This window comes from Myotis nattereri (genome assembly GCF_964212035.1).
Source record: "Myotis nattereri genome assembly, chromosome: 9".
In the NCBI taxonomy this organism is placed as follows: Eukaryota; Metazoa; Chordata; class Mammalia; order Chiroptera; family Vespertilionidae; genus Myotis; species Myotis nattereri.
Window position 1 is genome coordinate 22847226 of NC_138084.1, and position 20037 is coordinate 22867262.

Here is a 20037-nt window from a genome sequence, read left to right on the forward strand (position 1 = left end):
ATCGATATGTCTCTCTGTCTTTCCCTCTCTCTTTCACTCTCTCTGAAAATCAATGGGAAAATATCCTTGGGTGAGGATTAAAAAAATAATAAAAATTTAAAAATGAGCATAGACTCCATAAGGTCTACATGAGTTTTAGTCCACTCACTAAATTCTGACATTTGTGAGTTTTGTGAGCTTGGGCAAGTCATCTAATCACTATCTAAATCAGTATCTTCATTGGAAAACTAAGAATAACCACGGCATCTACTTCAGAGGGTTCTTGTGACCTTAAGTAATGCACACATAAGAAAATGCGATAAAGAACAAAAGGACAGCCGAAACCGGTTTGGCTCAGTGGACAGAGCGTCGGCCTGCGGACTGACGGGTCCCAGGTTCGATTCCGGTCAAGGGCATGTACCTGGGTTGCGGGCATATCCCCAGTAGGAGATGTGCAGGAGGCAGCTGATCGATGATTCTCTCTCATCGATGTTTCTAACTCTCTATCTCTCTCCCTTCCTCTCTGTAAAAAATCAATAAAATATATTAAAAAGAAAAAAAAAAGAACAAAAGGACAAAAAAAGAAGATGAGATAGTGTAATTTCTCTGTAAATCATAGGAGTTTTTAATAATATTACTAAACATCCAGATAATTGTAGTAAAGTTATTTTTAAGTCATATAAATAATTACCGCAAGTTTTGTCTTGTACATTGTATTTGGAGGACATAGTCCATTAATAGATTCAACAAATATTTATTCAGTATCTACCATGTGTCAAGCATTGTTTGGTTTTATTCACTGGGACAAATCAGTGAATAAAACTCACAAAATTCGTTGCCTTTTTGGAATTTCTTTCTAGTGTGGATGGGAGGTAGTTAATAAATCATAACTAAAAAAAAGTAATAAATTGAAGAGTATGTTTTAATGTGAAGAATTCTATGGAGAAAAATGAGTATGGAAAAATAATGAGAACCGGAAGTTCCAAGGAGTGCAATTTTAAATAGGGTAGTTTATCAGTCAGGGTTCTCCCATTGGTTCTGTACACACACACACACACACACGCACACACACACACTCCTTTAAAATCCCTTTAAATCTTTAAGTGTATATAGAGAGCCATATACATATATATGACATATACATATGAGACAGAGAGAGATGGGAATATTTTAAGGAATCGGCTTGCATGTTTGTTGAAGCTGGCAAGTAATGAAATCTGTAGGACAGGCCAGCCGGCTGGAAACTCAGGTTGGATCAATGTTACAATCTTGAAGCAGAATTTCTTCTGGAAACCTCAGCTTTTGCTCTTAAGGCCTTCAACTGATTGGATGAGTCCCACTCATATTGTCGAAGGTAACCTCCTTTACTTAGAGCAGTGGTTCTCAACCTTGGCTGCACATTAGAATCACCTGGGAATCTTTTTAAAATCCTGATTTCTGGGCCTCATCCTCCAGAAATTCTGTTTCTTTGTTACTAATGTTGTGAGCCCACCCCATGACAAAGAAACAGAATTTCTGGAGGATGAGGCCCAGAAACCAGGATTTTAAAAAGATTCCCAGCTGATTCTAATGTGCAGCCAAGGTTGAAAACCACTGCCTTAGAGTCAACTGATTGTAAATGTTAACTACATTGACAATATGCCTCACAGAAACATCTAGACTGGTGTTTGGCAAGTGTTTGAGCTGGGTACCAGGCCTTGCCAAGTTGATACACAATAACCATCACAGATAGACAAGGTGGGTCTTATTATGAAAGTGACATTAAACTAAGACCTGAAGGATCTGAAAAGTTACTCATGTGAGTATCTCCAAGAAAGAACTTTTCAGGCATATGGAATATTTACTGCAAAGTCCCTAAATGTGGAGTGTTCCTAGCATGTCTGAGGAACAGCAAAGAGGCTAGCATTGCTAAGATAGAGGGAAGGAGTAGGAAACTAACAAAATATGTGGTCAGAGAGTAAATGCCGGGAGCCAGTCCATCCTTGCTGTTTCAAAGGACCTGGCATATATGGCATACTGTTTTTAAAATATTTGCTCACCTTCTTGGCACTATGTGTTTTAACCAAGGTTTCCTCTCTGAGAAAGATTGTTTCCCCAGGTAGGGATTTTCCCCTGAAGTTAGGGAGGGAATAAAACCCCTCAACTAAGTGCCAGGTGGGTAATTAATCACTTTACCTATGAACAATCATGCTTAAGCTACATAATCTTTACTCCCTGGAATGGAGATAAGAAACGCCCTAACCTTTGTAATAGAGATTGATAGGATTGAATCAACTGGTATAAATACAGATGTAACAAGACAGCAAGACACAGAACTAAGAAGACAGAACCAGGAGGCACAGAACCTACACAGAACGTTCTCTAGAGACAGAAGAACTTCGCTGGAGAAAACATGGCAAAAGATCCTGGACAGAAACTGGCATCAGAACCTAGAGACAGAACCTAGCGAGAGAACATGGCAAAAGATCCTGGACTGAACCTGACTACAGAAATTGGCAAGAGAACCTGACTAGAACCTGGTGACTGAACCTGGCTTGAGAACCTGGACAGAACCTGGCTGGAGAACCTGGAGAACCTAGCAAGAGAACATGGACACAGAACCTGGCTGGAGATCCTAAGCAGAACCTCTCTGGAGATCCAGACCAGAACTTGGCTGGAGATCCTGGCTGGAGATCTTGGCTAGGCTGCTGATCAACTGAACACTGTCTCCGTGTCATTCCTTCTTCGCCGACTCTGTCCACACCTTTGGGGACCCCTGGACCTGCTGGGGTTGGACCCCAGCAAGTAAAGTGAAAGCATCGAAGAAGAATAACTAGGGAGTGGATGAAGACAACACTAAATTGGTGGGATATAGTAAAATACATTTGTAGAACTATTTGAAATCAAGGTATTTCTCAGATTGGGCTTGGATGGTATAGCTCTGAAGAAGGCCAAGCAAAGGACAAGTACTCCAAAAAAAAGGAAAATAAATGTTTCCCTAAGAAGCAAAATGACAACCTCATCCCTGCCAACCTTAGAGTGTAGGCTCATTGGTATCAGGCACTAAGTATGTCTTGCTCAGTGTTGCAACCGTAGCACCGAGCACTGGGCATGGTGTGTTTTAGGTGTTACCAATATTTCAAAAATGAAAGAACCCTCTATATCCAGCCAATTACTTATGGATGCATCTCAGTTTGGAAAATCAGTAATGCTAATCTGCAGGCATGGGAATGCTTTCTTGATCATGTTCCAATACTCTCATTATTTTCTCTTCTCATTCCCAATATGGTCTCATTTCTGCTTGGATCTTGATCTTTTTATTCATTTGCCATTTTCAGTCTCTGGCACAGGGTTGAGAATAGAACTTGCCTTCTGTTGTTGATACCTCTGATAGCATAAATTTCTCTGGGTTTTCTAGATTCCAGATCTTGGAAGTATTAGTGGATGATCTGAGAATGACTTTGATCAAGTGGATTCATACCATGCTTTGATATGGGAATTTCTGAGTAACAGCAATGAGCAAAGACAAAGGCCTACTCAGGTAGGTGAGGTATCTTCATTTTGAAATAATGGAAGCCAAGAGGTTGTGTGATTAAGATAGATGGACTCACAAACAGGCAAGATATGAATAGGATGAACATAAATTCAACAAATTCTTAAATACCATACCTAAAATTTTCAAACAATCTGAGAGAAGCAGCAGTTTATACCATAATAATTGATTACTAAGGGCAAAAGGAAATGCAGGTTAAAAATATAATAGATTCAAGAACAGATTGGTTAAATTGTTGGAGCCCAGACCGGCTGGTGTGGCTCCATGGTTGAGCATTGATCCAGAAACCAAGAAGTTGATGGTTTGATTCCCAGTCAGGGCACATGCCTGGGTTGTGGACTCCATCCCTAGTAAAGGGTGTGCAGGAGGCAGCCGATCAATGATGTTCCTCTGTCATTGATGTTTCTATCTCTCTATGTCTCTCTATCCTCCCTTCCCTCTCTATCTAAAAATCAATAAAAACATATTTTAAAAAATAAAAATAAATAAATTCTTGGAGCTCAAAGCCATACTGTTATTAGAGTAGCATGCTTTTATTTATTTTTATTTTTTTTAATATATTTTATTGATTTTTTACAGAGAGGAAGGGAGAGAGATAGAGAGTTAGAAACATTGATGAGAGAGAAATATCGATCAGCTGCCTCCTGCACATCTCCTACTGGGGATGTGCCCACAACCCAGGTATATGCCCTTGACCGGAATCGAACCTGGGACCTTTCAGTCCACAGGCTGACGCTCTATCCACTGAGCCAAACTGGTTCCGGCTAGAGTAGCATGCTTTTAAAGGAGTGCTCTATAACTTAGAAATTGACAGTGTTGTATGAGAGATGTTTATGAACAGGCTCTCTAGTAGAAGAGCATGCATGTGTATGTGTACTTAAATTTATAAAAACTTTAATTATGTAAAGATTGCACAGCACATTTACAAATAATAAAATAAAAAATTCTTTATTATATATTCCACATAATCAATTGATTCTCAACAAATGCTTTGTTGATTTTTTAAAACTCTTCTTTCAGTCGTCTACCTATGGTTAAAATTCAACAGCCATCTGACAAAATTAGATTACAAATAAATGCTTGATTACTCTCAGATTTGACAAAGGAGTCACTCATGACACTGATAAATGAGTGTAGATTCAACATAAATGTTGATTGATGTTTTCATTTACATTAATGAGTAAGATAAAAGTGAAACAATGAAGATGTTGGTCACAACTTTATTCATTCTTTAATCATGCCAGTGATTTGTTTTTGCTGAATTAAATAATAGTTTTTGAATACTGGAAGAATGTTTTCTCATTTGGGGGAATAAATTCATAATATAAGAGCTATAACATGATCCCCTTTAAATGTGATCTTAATTATTAACATTTTCCATCACTTTAAGTCTAGACACAACAAAACAATAAATCAACCCTTGATTTAATGGTTTCTGTAGTATAAATACTCACAGCATGGCCAATTTCAAGTTACCCATGTGATGTCACTGAACATGGAATTGGGAAGAGAGGCACAAAATCTATCATTACGTAAAATTTCCATTACACATCCAAAATAGATGCGAATAACCTCAAAAGCATAGTTAATAATAAAATATTATAAATAAAAATTAAGAAGCGATCAGTTTAAGTATTTATTAACTTTGTTTTTAATATAATTTTTCAATTATAAGTTTATATAATGTAATTTTTTTAATAGCTGTGTTTAAAAACTACTTGGCAAAATTCCTGAGAATTTAATGCTTGGCTTTTGCTATCCAGTACTAGTGGCTCCGGTAACCACTAGATATGACCACAGACAAGAGAAAAAAATAGGCATTTTTCCCAGGTTTCCAGCCAAAAATAGCTAGGAGAAATAACCATGTATACTAAAGTCTGTTTTTCCCCAAAAATTATTTTCCAAATTGCAGGATTAGGAACTTTATAGAGTACGTAAGAACACAATAGAAACCATCATAAGAGCTGGTTTTATCAATCTTTTTTACTGCCTTCTCATACGCACATAATTTTTTTTCTCAGCAACCAACTCAGGATTGCAAATCCTGGCTTATATACAGTTTGCTTTGCTTTCCTTTAGACTTCCTAAAGTTTCCTTGCAAAAATATCCATAGTCTATCACCCATTTTAGTCCTATTTATAGTTCTGAATACCCTTTTCCCAATTTTAAACAATTATTTCTACCAGCCACTAATATAACTATAGTAAATCCTTGAGCTATCAGCAACCCTCATTTTAGTTAGTTTTCTGATAACTATTTTTTTTTTGAGCATCTGGTTATAAAAGTCTATTTTTGGTTACTTCTAGTCATGTTGAACATGAACACAAATTTTTATCCAAGATAGTGCTGGTAAATCATTTTATTCCTGGGAAAAGAAATAGCAAAGTTAACCATGTGTTTTTTGGAACAGGTTTATTCTCAGCTGGCTCAGGTGCCTTAATTCCTGAAGGTATTATTTATTGAATGACAAGTGATTTTGCTGCTTTAAGATGTCAACTTCCTAAAAATTCACTTCTGGAAAGTTTTTATTCTAACCACGTGAACTACGTGACTAAGTATATGAATCCGTGATATTGAAGTAATGGTACCTTACTTACATCCCATGTAATGAATTTATTGGACAGTAAAACAAATTGGAAGCATGGACTTTTATGTTTGTTCAAAATGTTAACAGATGACATATTGCAGTGTAGTCCTTTAAAAGCATGCCTTTTTTGGTGGCTATTTACTGTGCTAAGAATTTACAACATTCCAGTTTAAGCTTATGAATAAACATGATATATGGTAATTGGATAAACTGGAAAGTTCTTAGTTTAGAACAACAAATAAATCTGGATTTCCAAATAACTATTCTTCATATTTTTTTCAAAGTGATGCTTGCAGTGGGTCACTATGAGGCAAGATACATTTTTAGGCTCATATTAATGCAAAATAGTATTGACATTTTCCTTAATGAAAATGAGACAGACATTAGTTGAACCCAGAAAATAGATGTAGAATTTCAGTGATTCCAGTGGCATATGAAATCTTTATTTGATTTAGTGTGTAACTAATTGGGATTCTAAATAGAACTTGTATATAACTCTACTTCTATGACAATGAATTGTAGATAAGAAAATCTGTTGATTGTAGGATTTTGAAAAACAAACTAACAAAAAAAACTGAAAGGAATACAATAACTGTCCTCTACTTTTCCCCTAATCTCCTTGGTGTGTAGATCATATGATAAGTTTTGCTTGGTGAGATGATAAGCTGTTGTGTACAAGGGTGTCTATGAAGTGTTCTTTATAGATAAGAAATACTCTCGCCTTTGCTCCTTCCTTCCGAAATGTGATGTCTCCAGGTTTAACTGCTCTCTGGGATAATGAAATGACAAATGGCCATGAGAACAGAAACTGGAGAGTAACAAGAGAGAAAGAGGTTGGTTCACTGATACAATGGAGCGACCATACCAGATTGCTCACCCATGGACTTCTTTCTCTGATCTTTGGTTCTCATAACTGAAAGTAATTGTAAATAATACATACATTAGCATTAGTTCACTTAACCCCTACAAACAAGATAGGTACTATTATTAGCATCACCATATTACAGATGAAGAAAAAGTTGCAGAAACAAATGAAGTAAAGTTGCCTAAGGTTAGATATTTCAGTATGGAGTCGAACCAGGATTTAAACCCAGACAGTCCTTTTCTAGGGCCTCTTAACTGAGAAAAAAATAAAAAAAAATTCAATTCAGAATATCTGATAAAAGCAGAGAGCATGTATGGAGCTAATAAGGTGACAGGTACAATTCCTCACCATTTTAAAGTCCCCAAACATCATTTAGTTACCGCATCTTCTAGATGCCAATGTAAAAAATTGACCCTCAATGATATCAAAGATTTACAGACTTTAATGTTGTGTAAAGTGCTAGAGTCAGTCTTTAAAATATAATATGAGAAAGAATTGTTTTCATCAAAGTAATTAAAATACTGTGTTTAGTAAGGAACTATAGGGGAGATTCAAAATTATCAGTCCTGGATGCTCAGAGTAGTCTCATTCCTGAAAGTTCTAAAAATTGGTTTTTAGAGCATAAAAATTGGTAACGAAATGATTGACAGCTAAATGAAAGCATTTGGTCAGAATGCTAAGCTATTGGATATCAGTTCCAAGAGGTAAAATTCTACATTTCTGGATGACAAATATATTATTTGTCTCAAATAAACCCTCTGGCCTAGTCAGATTGATTTTTGTTGTTGTTTTTTTTTTTTTTAAAAACGACTGCTTTTGTACTTGTGGTTAGTCCCTTTCTAAATTATGTCCAGTTAACTCATTTCTCTAGATCATTTAGAGCCCAATTTCAATCCTGCTTTTCCCAAAAAGGGTTTTCCTGGTTATGGCCCAGCATTATCTCTGTCCTCCCTAGAATCTGATGCTGCTCTATCAGTTTCACTGTTTGCATGCATTGTGTTGCTTAATTAGCAGCTCCCTTCAGTGGATTCCAAGCATGTCTTTTCAATGCATAGACTGCTAGGACTGTGCATTACTCCTCCTACTCCTGCTACACTTTGATGGATTTGGGTTTGCAAGTTTTTAAAAAGCCAGTCAGAGAAAAACAAATATTACATGATCTCACTTATATGTGGAATCTAATGAACAAAATAAATTGATAAACAAAAAACAAAATGATTAGAGACATGGAAGCATGGAACAGACTGATGATTCTTGGAAGTGGTGGGGGGGGGATGGGAAGGGATTAACCAAAGAATTTATATGCGTATATGCAAAACTCATAGACTCAGACCATAGTGTGGTGAAGGCCTGAGGAGGGGCAGAGACTGGGGCGAAGGGGGTTATAGCGGGGGTGGGGGGGGGAGGGGGAAGGCGAGTGTGAGGGAAAGGGAGACATCTGTAATACCTTCAACAATAAAGATAAATTAAAAATGAAGGAATAAAGGAATTGATCCCCTCCAGTTTATATGAGACAGTAATGGGGATAGTTATTTTTGCTATTGACAAAACATTAAAGTGATAAGGCGAACAATATCTGGTGGGAAAGTAGTAAAAGAAATAGCAAGAAAGGACCTAATTCCTTAGTATCTGGGCAGGTATTAGGAGAGGGACCAGCATAATCGAATAGAGGCCTTTATAGAGATAACGAAAGGTCACAATGATTGGGTAGATCATGGTCTTATTAACCAAGGGAGGATATACTGGAAGAGGATTATGTTAAGGAAGGGGAGGGCCACAGAGTGAGTGAGAATGAGATGGGGAGAGCAGCCAGCTGCTGAGTTCAAATCAAGGGTAATTTGTCATCTGTTTTGAGTCACAGTGAAAATCCGAAGTTTATGGAATATGGTGCACTTGGGTCATTGCTTCCAGTTTGAGCACTCACGTTTGCCCATCCCTGCACGGGATCTCTATTCACTTTGAAGGCAATCAAAGCTTGTTTGGGAACTGAGCTTGAAGGAAGCTGGCAGAGGGAAGGCTACTAACAATTAACTTCTTATTGCGGTCAAAATAGTTGGAGTTGTCTCCAGAGAAGGCATATCTATTGCAGAAAGCTGTTACATTTAATTTTCCCCTTCTGTCCGTCTATGCAGAACTTTTTTATTCTTCAGAAAGAATGGTGGATCATAAATAGGGAATGACTTAGCAGTATATATATTTTGAAGTTGGAACACCAGCATTTGTTATTAGACTGGCTTCATCTTTCCAACCAGAATGAATCAAAGATGTTATCTTTAAGCATTTTAAAATTTGCCATGAAATGACAAAAGCTGGGGACTTCAAAACAAAGACTGGTTATTTTTCCTAAGCTTGTGATTCTGAGGTGGAAGAAAATGCTATTTAAAACTTGAAGTTGCATAACATCTTGAATTTTCTGGGGCTAGTTAAGCACATAAATTGTCTTCAATTTTTTTCCCCATTACAATGTCTGTTTTAAATAAATGAATAAAGATGATCATAGAAATTGAATTTCTGAACGCTACTGTCACAGGCCGGTAATGAATGGATTTCATTTCTGCTCTTTGTTAAAGAGGCAGATGTGATTCCTGAGATTAGGTGATAGCTGTCTGTGGGTTTGAGCCGCAGGCTGAAAGTGAAAAGCCACTGCTTTCAGTTTTGGATTTGAAACCAGCTAGACCATAATCTTCACCATATTGTTTAACCTGCTGAGCATTCAGTATTCTCTGAAGTGCAATGGGAGCCCTTCCTAACTCACTGTGGTAACAAGAACAGTAATAACAGCAAGGAAAACGAAAACTACCACTAACATTTACTGAGAAATTATATGTAGCCACCGTGTTACATAATTTACTTAGCTTAGCAACTATATGGATTTCAGAGAGGAAGGGAGAGGGGGAGATAGAAACATCAATGATGAGAGAGAATCATTGATTGGCTGCCTCCTGCACGCCCCCTATTGGGGATCGAGCCCACATCCCGGCATGTGCCCTTGACTGGAATCGAACCCGGAATCCTTCAGTCCGCAGGCCGATGCTCTATCCCCTGAGCCAAACCAGCTAAGGTGCAACTATATTTTTAAAAGTTCGGTTCACAGATGATAGATAATACCACCAAAAAATGAATTAAATATGTTTTCTTAGGAGAAATCATTTTTTCTAAGTTTCATTTTGTGATCCTTAGGTAAATGTCTAAAAATGATGTACCCAAACCTTTATTGAGAACAGGTTGTCTACCCAGAGCACTGTTAAAGGCTATGAAGTGGTACCCAACTCAGAACTATTTTCACCGAGCTGACAGTCTATTTGAGATGGCTGGATAGCAGAGCATGGCTGAGTCATACTTTCTGGTTTGAAGGCTAGTCTTTCCATCCCTTTGCAAGATATTCTAATTACTAGTACCTCCGTTTATTCCTATGTAAAATGGCACAATAATAGTTTTTAATTCAGGATTATTGTGAGAGTTAACTAAGACAATTCAGTTAAAGTGTTTGGCACGGGATAAATGCTCAGTTGCTGTTACTCTATTACCATTATGGGAGAAAATGTATGTATTGAATAATTATATAATTAGATAGACTAGGAAAAATGGTCAGTGGAAGGTATACATGAATTCTAAATAAAGTTCAGAAAATTGACTTTATTGCTACTAGGAAGAATTAGGAATTAGGATTGGATGGGGATGGTTGCATTTGTATTGAACCTTGACAGGTAAATATGATTTAGATCTGTGAGGATTACGGAGGCATCCCAGGCAAAGAGAAGAGTATAATTAGAAGCACAGGAAGGAAAGTACAGCGCCACTAAGAGGAAGCAGTGATTGACCCAATTTGGCTATCATATAGGACAACAGAGAAACAGAAGCTGAGAGATTCAGTTTGGAAAGGCAAGGTGGGCTCATGACATGGAAATTCTTGACTGTGAACTTATTAAAGGAATCTGAACTTTGGTTTGGAGACAATGGGGAGCAGGGAAGTATTTTGAGGAGTGATGTGATGTGAGCATAGTCATTGTTTAGAAAGCTTAAACTGATGTGCTTAATGATAAACAGGATGGACATGGGAGAGAACAAAAGCTGGAGGCTAATCACTTAGAAGAATTTTACATTGAGCCCTGGGAGAAACAGGCAGGCAACAGAGGTGACTACATGCTGCTGATTTTTAAAAATGTATGGATATACTTATTTAACTTTATCCTCCCCTAACACATAGAGGCTACTTTGGCCACAAGAAGGGAAACACAGCCACCACAAAGAGTCCACAGCTCAACAACTTCAAATTTATGTTCCTGGAGAGAAGCTGACTCGATCCTGAGTTCCAGCTCCAAAATTGTTAAGAAGGGTTCTGAAGAGCTCAGCGTGGGCCAGGAAAGGTTCTTTGTCTAGTTTGCTCTATGAAAAGTTTTGGATGCCATATCAGAGAGCTTGGATATATTTTATAGAGCAGAGCTTCTTAAATTTTTGTGTTCCATGCGCCTCTTTGGCAGTCTATTGAAGCTAATGAACCCCTTCTCAGAATAACATTTTTAAGTGCCATAAAACAAGACTACTAGGATTTTAAAGGCATTTGGACTGAACCAGAATATTTTTAAAATTGATATCATACTATGTATTGCTCCTTTATTAGTGCATTAAATGACAAGATTCAGTGGCAGGCCTAACAACTGACATGATTACAAAAGCGGTGATGATAATAATATTTTGAGATATTTTGTAACTGTAAAGTGATATGAAAATATCTGTGGTTTCTATTAGTGACAGAGTTAGAGGTGCCACCAATGCTGCTCTCGTGTTTTGCTTACATTCATAAATGAAGGAGCAGCAAAGTGCATTGGAGGTTGTGAAAATAAAGATGTAACTTTTTTTCTCATCCATGTTTGTAGACACCCAGAATTCTATCCACAGCCAATTGATAGCAGAATGAGAAACTTTGCTGTAGATGACGGGGACTGTCCAGGATTGTAATTAAGGGAATAATGTCATCATAGGGACACTGTATCAGAATAGTTCAGAGCACAAAATTTGACATCAGAAAAATGTGTGATTGTATCCCAGTTCCATAACTTTGCTATCTTTGTGGACTGATATTTTCACAGCTCTAAGGAATTTTTTTTCAGCTACTAAATAATTATAGCTGCAACTAATCTCCTAGAGTCAGTGTAAGGATTAGATTTAAATTACATAATGCATGTGAGTGATTAGTGAAGGTTTGGCAGGGAAATTTTAGGGTAAAAATAATCATTGTGGGTATTGCTACTCTTTTTCACCTTTTATACTCTTTGGATATTGGTATTCTTTCATATATATTTGTAGAAAAAAATCTTTGGTTATCTTCTTGGAAAGAGTGCTAGACTATTGAACATTAAACCTTTCTTGGAAAAAGATGGAGGAGAATGATATTTCCTTTTCCTGTTAGTTTGGGGTTGCAGGCATAAATTCAGTGACATCTTGGAAAGAGTGACTTCTCATATGGATGGCAGATGGGGCTGTCATATTTCTTAAAATACCAACAGCAGAACCAGGAAAGGCTCTGTTCTAAGTTTGGGATGTAAGCACAATCTCTTGGGTATGGCAAGCTGTGCCTTCCAGCCTCCTGAAATGATTTCTGCTAGCGCAAATAACACTGAAGTCACTAAAATGTAGTTGATTTTGCATCCAACACCTGGCTCTTGGTCGACTTGTTTATACTCGTGGGTTTAATTTTAGATTTAAGTTTCATATTTTTCCTACTATTCTAGATATCCTCAATTTTCTAACTGAATTTAAAATGTTTATGATTTACCAGCAATCGTTTTAGACATTATTGTAAATATGCAAAATGCTACAGCAGCCCATTAGTATGAACTTAACCGTTTCTCTATGTCTCCTTTGCCAGGATACAAATCTTTACCAGTTCGTTTTATATCTAACCCCTGATTCCCTGACAAAGCTGAAGAGATATAGGTAATTCAATGAAGTGGTGTTTATTTTCTTTGTTTGGTTAGGTGGCTCTGGTCAGTGTTTGTTTTTATTCTATCTATTGGGAAGAAGCTTAATATATTCCAACAAGGCTGGTTAGTCAGACTGCAAAGCCTCCTTGTTGTTCTATAAATTCCCTGTAAGTTTTTAGCAACACCATTCACTTCTCAGGAATTCCAGCTTCTTTTTCTTGCTTTAGGGAGTCTCAATGAAAGTAGGATTTTGTACAACTTGTCTGGGGTTCTTTTACGTTCGAGCATTCTTCCCTCCTCCTGCCCTTCTAGACAGAGATCAGGAGTGACCTTCCCCTTCACTGTTTCACGGCAGGTGGGTTTTTTTCTTCAGTTGTCCAAACACAGCACCCAACTCACGCTCTATAGTGGGACTTCTAAATAAGAATATTAATTAGATTTTTCCCCTCTCAGCTTCCTCAACTCAGTATCGATATCACTATTATCACAAGTAGTGAAGATTATAGGTAATGCAATTATCTCCACCAGACTGTTTACAACCAGTTAGTTAGTTAGTCAATCAATTGATCAACCAATTTACAAACTCATTTATTTATTGAGCACTTGTCCTGTATCAGGTAAATTTAAGGCATAGACTATGTTATTGGTGAATAAAAGATCCTAGTCTCACAAAATTTAAAGTCTAATGGACTTTCATTCCACACCCAACATTTTCCACCAATTCTGGCATACGGGAGATAGTGAGAAAATGTTGACAAAATAGATAATGAAAAAATAAATTTACAGTTAACAAATCTGTGAAAATAAATGATGGAATTTACCAATATATAGTTATAATAAAAAGGAACTATCCTGAGAATATATCCTGGGCAAAGGGAAAAGGGGAAGACAGGTGAGGTGTTTTAAGAAACGTATCTTCTTTCTCGGGTTGGACAAGATTTAATTGTGGAGAAGACCACTGTGTTACCAATGACTTTAGAGGGAGCAATGCATCATTTCCAAAACTTTCCAATACAGTGACCTAAGAAAAGCCTGCCTTCAAGTATTCTGAAACTTTCAGTTCTAGCAATTATATTCCCATAGGTACGCATCACCATGCACTGACATCTTGTTATAATGGAGTGCATTTCCTCTGCCTGAATAGAGTTCAGTGCTCCATTCATTTGATAGTTTTATTCATGAAAAATCCAATCTTCCCCAACTCTCCCCCATTCCATTATCATTGAAATATCTTGTAAGCAAAGATAACACAGAATGGATATTATTAATAGAGCATTCTATAAGCAATGCTCTGAATGACAGATATGACTAGGAGATTGTGTATTTTATTATTTAAGGCCAAAATAAGGAAGGGGAAATTTCTCAGAATATATTTAGGTAAAACAAAAGCAATGCAATTCACATTCATGGCACAGACCATAGTGGCATGGGGGTCAAAAAGAAAGTAGAGCAAAGAGTAAGGAAAAGGACCATGGATAAGAAAGGGAAGCTGTTTAAAACATAGGCAGGGACATTCTGAATTAAATGCATCTACTGACTAAGATGGTTTGCATTTCCTATGATCAGTTATGGAAACATTAAGAAATCTGCTTCTACCAGAATGGAAAGTCACTGACTCTGAGGGACTGTAAGCAAATACCTGGCATCCCTGACATCAGTTTTCTCATCTACCTCATAAGGATGCGTTGAGGAAGTAGGTTTTAAGGTCCTTTGTTATTCAAAAATATCTAAGAGTTTCAGAGCACTTAAAGCATTAAATACTTACTTTGGCTACAATTTGTTATTAATACTAAAACCTATAAATCAAAATAAAAAATAAATTCCTAAGTTTTCTATACTTTTTTTTACATATTTAGCTTTTAAACAATGTGTTAACAATAATAAAATCTATATATCAAAAGAAAAAAATAAGTCCTAAGTTTTCTATACTTTTTAACATATTTAGCTTTTAATATATTTAGATATCAAATCTGTCAAGAGTGTTGTAGCAGGCATGAGAATTATGGCATCTTTCTATCTGTCAGCAAACGGAGCCATTATAAATTTTATGGAAACTGGGGGTTTATTATAGAAACTAGAGGCCTGGTGCACGAATTCGTGCATGGGTGGGGTCCCTCGGTCTGGCCGGTTATCAGGGCTGTCTTGCCCAGTCCCAATCAGGGCCAGGCAGCTAGGGGGAGGAACTGTGGGAGTTGGCTGGTCAACTGGGGGGGAGGAGAGGCCGCAGGAGGATGGCCTACTGCGGGAGGTTGGCTGTGGGAATGCACTGACCACCAGAGGGCAGCTCCTGTGTTGAGCATCTGCCCCCTGGTGGTCAGTGCACATCATAGCAACTGGCCGACCAGTTGTAAAAGTCATTTAGGCTTTTATATATATAGGTTAGACTTTAGACAAATAGTGTAGGAGGTAGGGAAGTGGAGGTCTGAAAAAGTTAAGTCAGAGGGTCAGAGTAGCAGCTGCTAAGTAGTCTATCTGCACTGGTGAGAGTGGACAGGTCAGAGTCAATGTGGATTATGAAGGGGCAACTTTTAAGGTGTCTATAGAAGTCGCTGCCTCTGAGGGAGCTGTTGCTTCTACAAAGAAGTCACCCCTTTGTGGGTCTACAGCTTTGAGAAATGGCTCACCTGTCCAAACTTCAGATGATGGACTGGGAAACAGAAACACGGAAAAATGAGACTTTTAACAACACTCTTGAGCGCAGGCGTCCATTGTATGGCACACCCCTGGGGCAGGGAGCATAGCCTATTTATTTAGGTCCTCTCTGGTTCCTCATTGGCTGAGTACTATTTGGTCACCTGTTTCCTAATATGTGGCCCAGGTCTTGCTGTCTCCCATTGGGTCATTAAAATATTGGGCTGAGACCTTTCTAGCTGACTCTACTTCCCTTTGTTTAGGGGAATCTTCCTGGAAAATGTGCTATCAGCCACAGGCACAGCTCCCATACCCTCTCCCCACCTCCCACATCCTGTTTGCTCTGAGGAAATTCAGTAATAGCTTGGCCACATGCTGTTTCTTTTCTATGATGATGAATCAGAGGCATGTTTCTTACAACAGCCATGTCTGGGGTGTTGGGCATTGCTGCTGATATGAATGATTAGAGGGACTTATGGAACCAGACAATCAATGAGTCTGGGTTGCCTGTCACTACTTGAGCCAATTAAGCAGAAACAGAGTTGAATCACATATGAGCATTTATTCTAATAATGGTGGCAGTATGGGAGAGCAGCAGGTCACCCATGAAAATCTACTCTGCATCCCCCATAAGCCAGCTGCTTATATTGGGTAGAAGGACAAAGATTACATCGGGAAGTAGGCAAAAGCAATAAAAATGGGTATAATGGTTATAGATTATAGGCAATGGGGGGAGGGTTTGCAAAGTGCAGGCACCTCTGGGACTCCATTGTTTCAGCAACAAGGTGGTTAATCTTTCTATGATGATAGGCAGTTCTCAGAAGAGAATGGACCACATTCCAAAGTTAACTCCCAGGTCCCAGGGTGTACAACTCCCAGCCAGATCAGAATATGCTTTCTTTAACCAGAACAAAACAATACGGTTAACAGAGCATGATTAATATTTCTTATAACTAGTCTCTACTATTCTATTTCTGCCCCTAACACTTAGACCCATTAAGAATGAAGCTTCAGGTACTACCAGGAAAGCTACCTGCAGAGGTGATAACTGGAGGAGAGGGAATTTAGAATGCAGAGGAGGGAGATGATCACCAGATACAATTTCAAGACTAACAGTAACAGTAGAGGGTGTAGTTCATCCCATTAACCTCTCCGTTTTAAGCTTCCTTTTATGAAGAGAAGGTAAAAGGTAAAATAGAGCAACAACTTTGCAACTGTGTGAAGTTGCTTTGTATAGAGTGAGGGGTGGACAGTGGCAGCAATGGAGTTCTGTTCAATTAGAAGAGAGAAGCTCCTGGGAGGAGAATAGGAGCTGATAGCCTCTACATTGTTATTGGTATGTGCTGCATGTTCACACCAGGGCCATGATCCCTCTATTCAAGCGGTTCTCAACCTGTGGGTCACGACCCCTTTGGGGGTCTAATGACCCTTTCACAGGGGTCGCCTAAGACCATCGGAAAACACATATATAATTACATATTGTTTTTGTGATTAATCACTATGCTTTAATTATGTTCAAGTTGTAACAATGAAATTGGGGATCACCACAACATGAAGAACTGTATTAAAGAATCGCAGCATTAGGAAGGTTGAGAACACTGCTCTATCCAGTGACTGAGCACAGAGGAGACTAGATGCTGGCTATTTATGCGCAATGTAAGACTCCCCTAGCTCCTCTTTGAGCTGGCTGAGACTTTATCAGAGCTACGGTGCAACACCGGGCTCTTTCTACTGCATTATCCTTCCTTGCCTTTTCTCTACCCAGTAAGAGCTACTTGTAACACTCACAGACCTGCACCAGTGTACAGGCAGTCCCTGTCTACTCCGGTTCCCTCTTCCTTTAATTTTGCACTGGCCTTGCTGCAATAAATATATCTTGTACTTCTAATTCTGTCATGGTATTTGCTTCCTGAACTGACACAAGGCTCTAAATTTATTCCTCCCCCTCTTATAGGCCATCTTCATGGATAGTATCTGTTTACCGAAGAAGCTGAAGTAGCAAAGGGCAAGACAGTGCAGTTGAATGGTAACTGTGATCGAGTGCTCTTGATAGCTCTGACCTCTTTAGCAGTTTGCTCCACTGGCTGCTCAATAGTAGCTCTTTTATTCCTAGAAGATTAGAAGCAGAGTGGGTGTCCAGGCAGAATTTGCTTCTCTCTCCTCTCCTGGCAATATACACATTGGCTCAGTCTTAATCTGTTTAGGGTATCTGTTGATCCTCACTTTTCAATTTGACAGTCACTCCTTCATGTGGAATTATACATTTCTCATATTCTAGCTTTTTTCTTCCAGTTTCCTTAGATAAACATAGTTTCTCTGTCAGCTGACGCATTTTCATGCATAGGCCCGTGTAAAACTCTCATGCTTCTCTTTCTCCAAGGCAAATTCTGGGCACCAGAAACCAGCCAAAGACTCCTTTGACCCTGACCCACAGCAATCCTTTTTAGCTAGGGTTTCAGCATGAACTTAGACTGGGATTAGGTAAGTCATGACATTTATCCAAAAACATTATTCAATTATAGATAACATATGATATTTGGTATTTGTAGTCCCTTATCAATTGGGGAGGAATTATGAATCACTTCTGCAAAGAGTTACACTTAGTTTCCTCAACAAAACACAGTTATGTGACATTATTTTAAATATTCCTCTCAGATTGACTAAAAAAATCCAACAAGACTGCATAACAGTTTTAAAGGACCTGAAGAGCCTTATTTCTTAAATTTGTTTCATTTCATGTCTTATTTTGATATAACAGACCAAATGATTATTAAGTAAACATTTGACAAAATAATTCAATGATTTGAGATTCTGAATCTTCTTAATTCAATAGATGTAAGGGTCTTGGAAAATAAAAACTGCTGCCCTCAGCTGTTCCCCCAAAGACATTTCAGAAGTGTCTGTCTTAGTCTATAAGCATCGTGCTCATAGGGAGTGTAGGAAATTAAATCTTCTCTTCCTTTGCTGGGAAAGGCCAGGTTCAAATATAATGATATAATGTTGATCTCCAGAGAGAGCAACACTGATTTTTATCAAACACACCTTGCCCCAGACTCCACCATTTACTTCATTGAATGCCAGGAAGCCTGCTAAAATTGGTTGATAGTAACACATACTAGGTTGGTGAATAAATCATTTATGTAAATGTGACTCCAACTCCTAACTTTCTGTTTGTAATGAGCAGAGGCAGCCAATTTAGCACCTTGTTTTTCTGAAAGTTGATTGAAAAGTTAAAAATTCCATCTCCCAGCTGTCTTGTTTTAGACTGTTGATGTCCAACAACTAATTCACTGCTAGTTTTCCTCCTATTTAATCATTTCCCCCACTTAATTGAATCTCATCTTCATGTAGATAATGGTGACACTTAGGTATTTTTTAAGACTGATTCCATAAAACCTGTCTGGTACCTTTACAATTTCCTCTATCTGGGAATCCCTCTGGTCGGTTTACTTGACAGTAAAAACAGGAGTAATGGATAACTTCTAAAATGTAAGTTCTAATTTCCATGAAAAGATTTAAACTAATTGTGGAGCTTGGCATGCCCTGTGTTAGAGATTGTAATCCCTGGTCGTCCTGAGGCATAACCTAACTCACAGTGCCTGAAATATTTTCATAAGAAAGCCAGGGTTTAATAAATGTGTTTAAAAATCAGCAAACGTATTCAAAGAAAACACTGAGTTTTGTTGTGATGGATGTTAAAGTGGACACAGCTGGGAGATACAGTCCAGTTACTGACTGAAATATTTCTTGTTTATTTGGGGTCAAGTTTTGTTATATTGGACTCTGAGCCCTTTAAGAATAAGGAACTTGTCCTTGCCATGTTAGCCTGATAAAGTGTTCAATAAGTATTTACTAAATGAATGCATGATATATTAGTGAAAGGAAGGAAGCAATTTAGGGCTAAATGGTGGAGAATTGATGATGCTTGCCATAAAGCCCTGATAAGAAGGAATAAGAAATAGCCAGAAGGCATGAGATTTTATGTCATATATTGAATAGTGACTTTTAAGATGACTTAGATTGAAATCATTGAAGTCACAGGTTATGCTGGTCAGCACTTTGTAGTTATTCAGCACTGACCTTACAGGCATACACTTTATCCAATGCTCTGTCACTCTGGACACTACCCAGTCAGAGATGGTGTATGAGTGAGTAAAGGCTCCTGAGGTAGGAGCAATGATTATGGGTGTTTGTTGCACTGTTGGCCACTCTTCATATTTCTAACCTTCTCTAAGTGCCAGCCCTGAGGTTGTCAACCTGCAGCTACCTATCCCAGTTGCCCAGTCACTTCAATCCAAAATGAACAGTGTGGGATCATTTCATCATCTCATGAAAAAATGGGGCCTACACTAGTCTTACTGTAGTAAGCCTTATATAAAGCCCGATCATTTGAATCCTTCAGGTCTGATCAGGAGTACTTTTGAGCTAATGAACTGCAACCTTGCCTTAATCACTGCATCTGCCATTTAGTAATCTGAATGAAATGAGTCTTTCTTATATTTCTGATTATATTCCCATT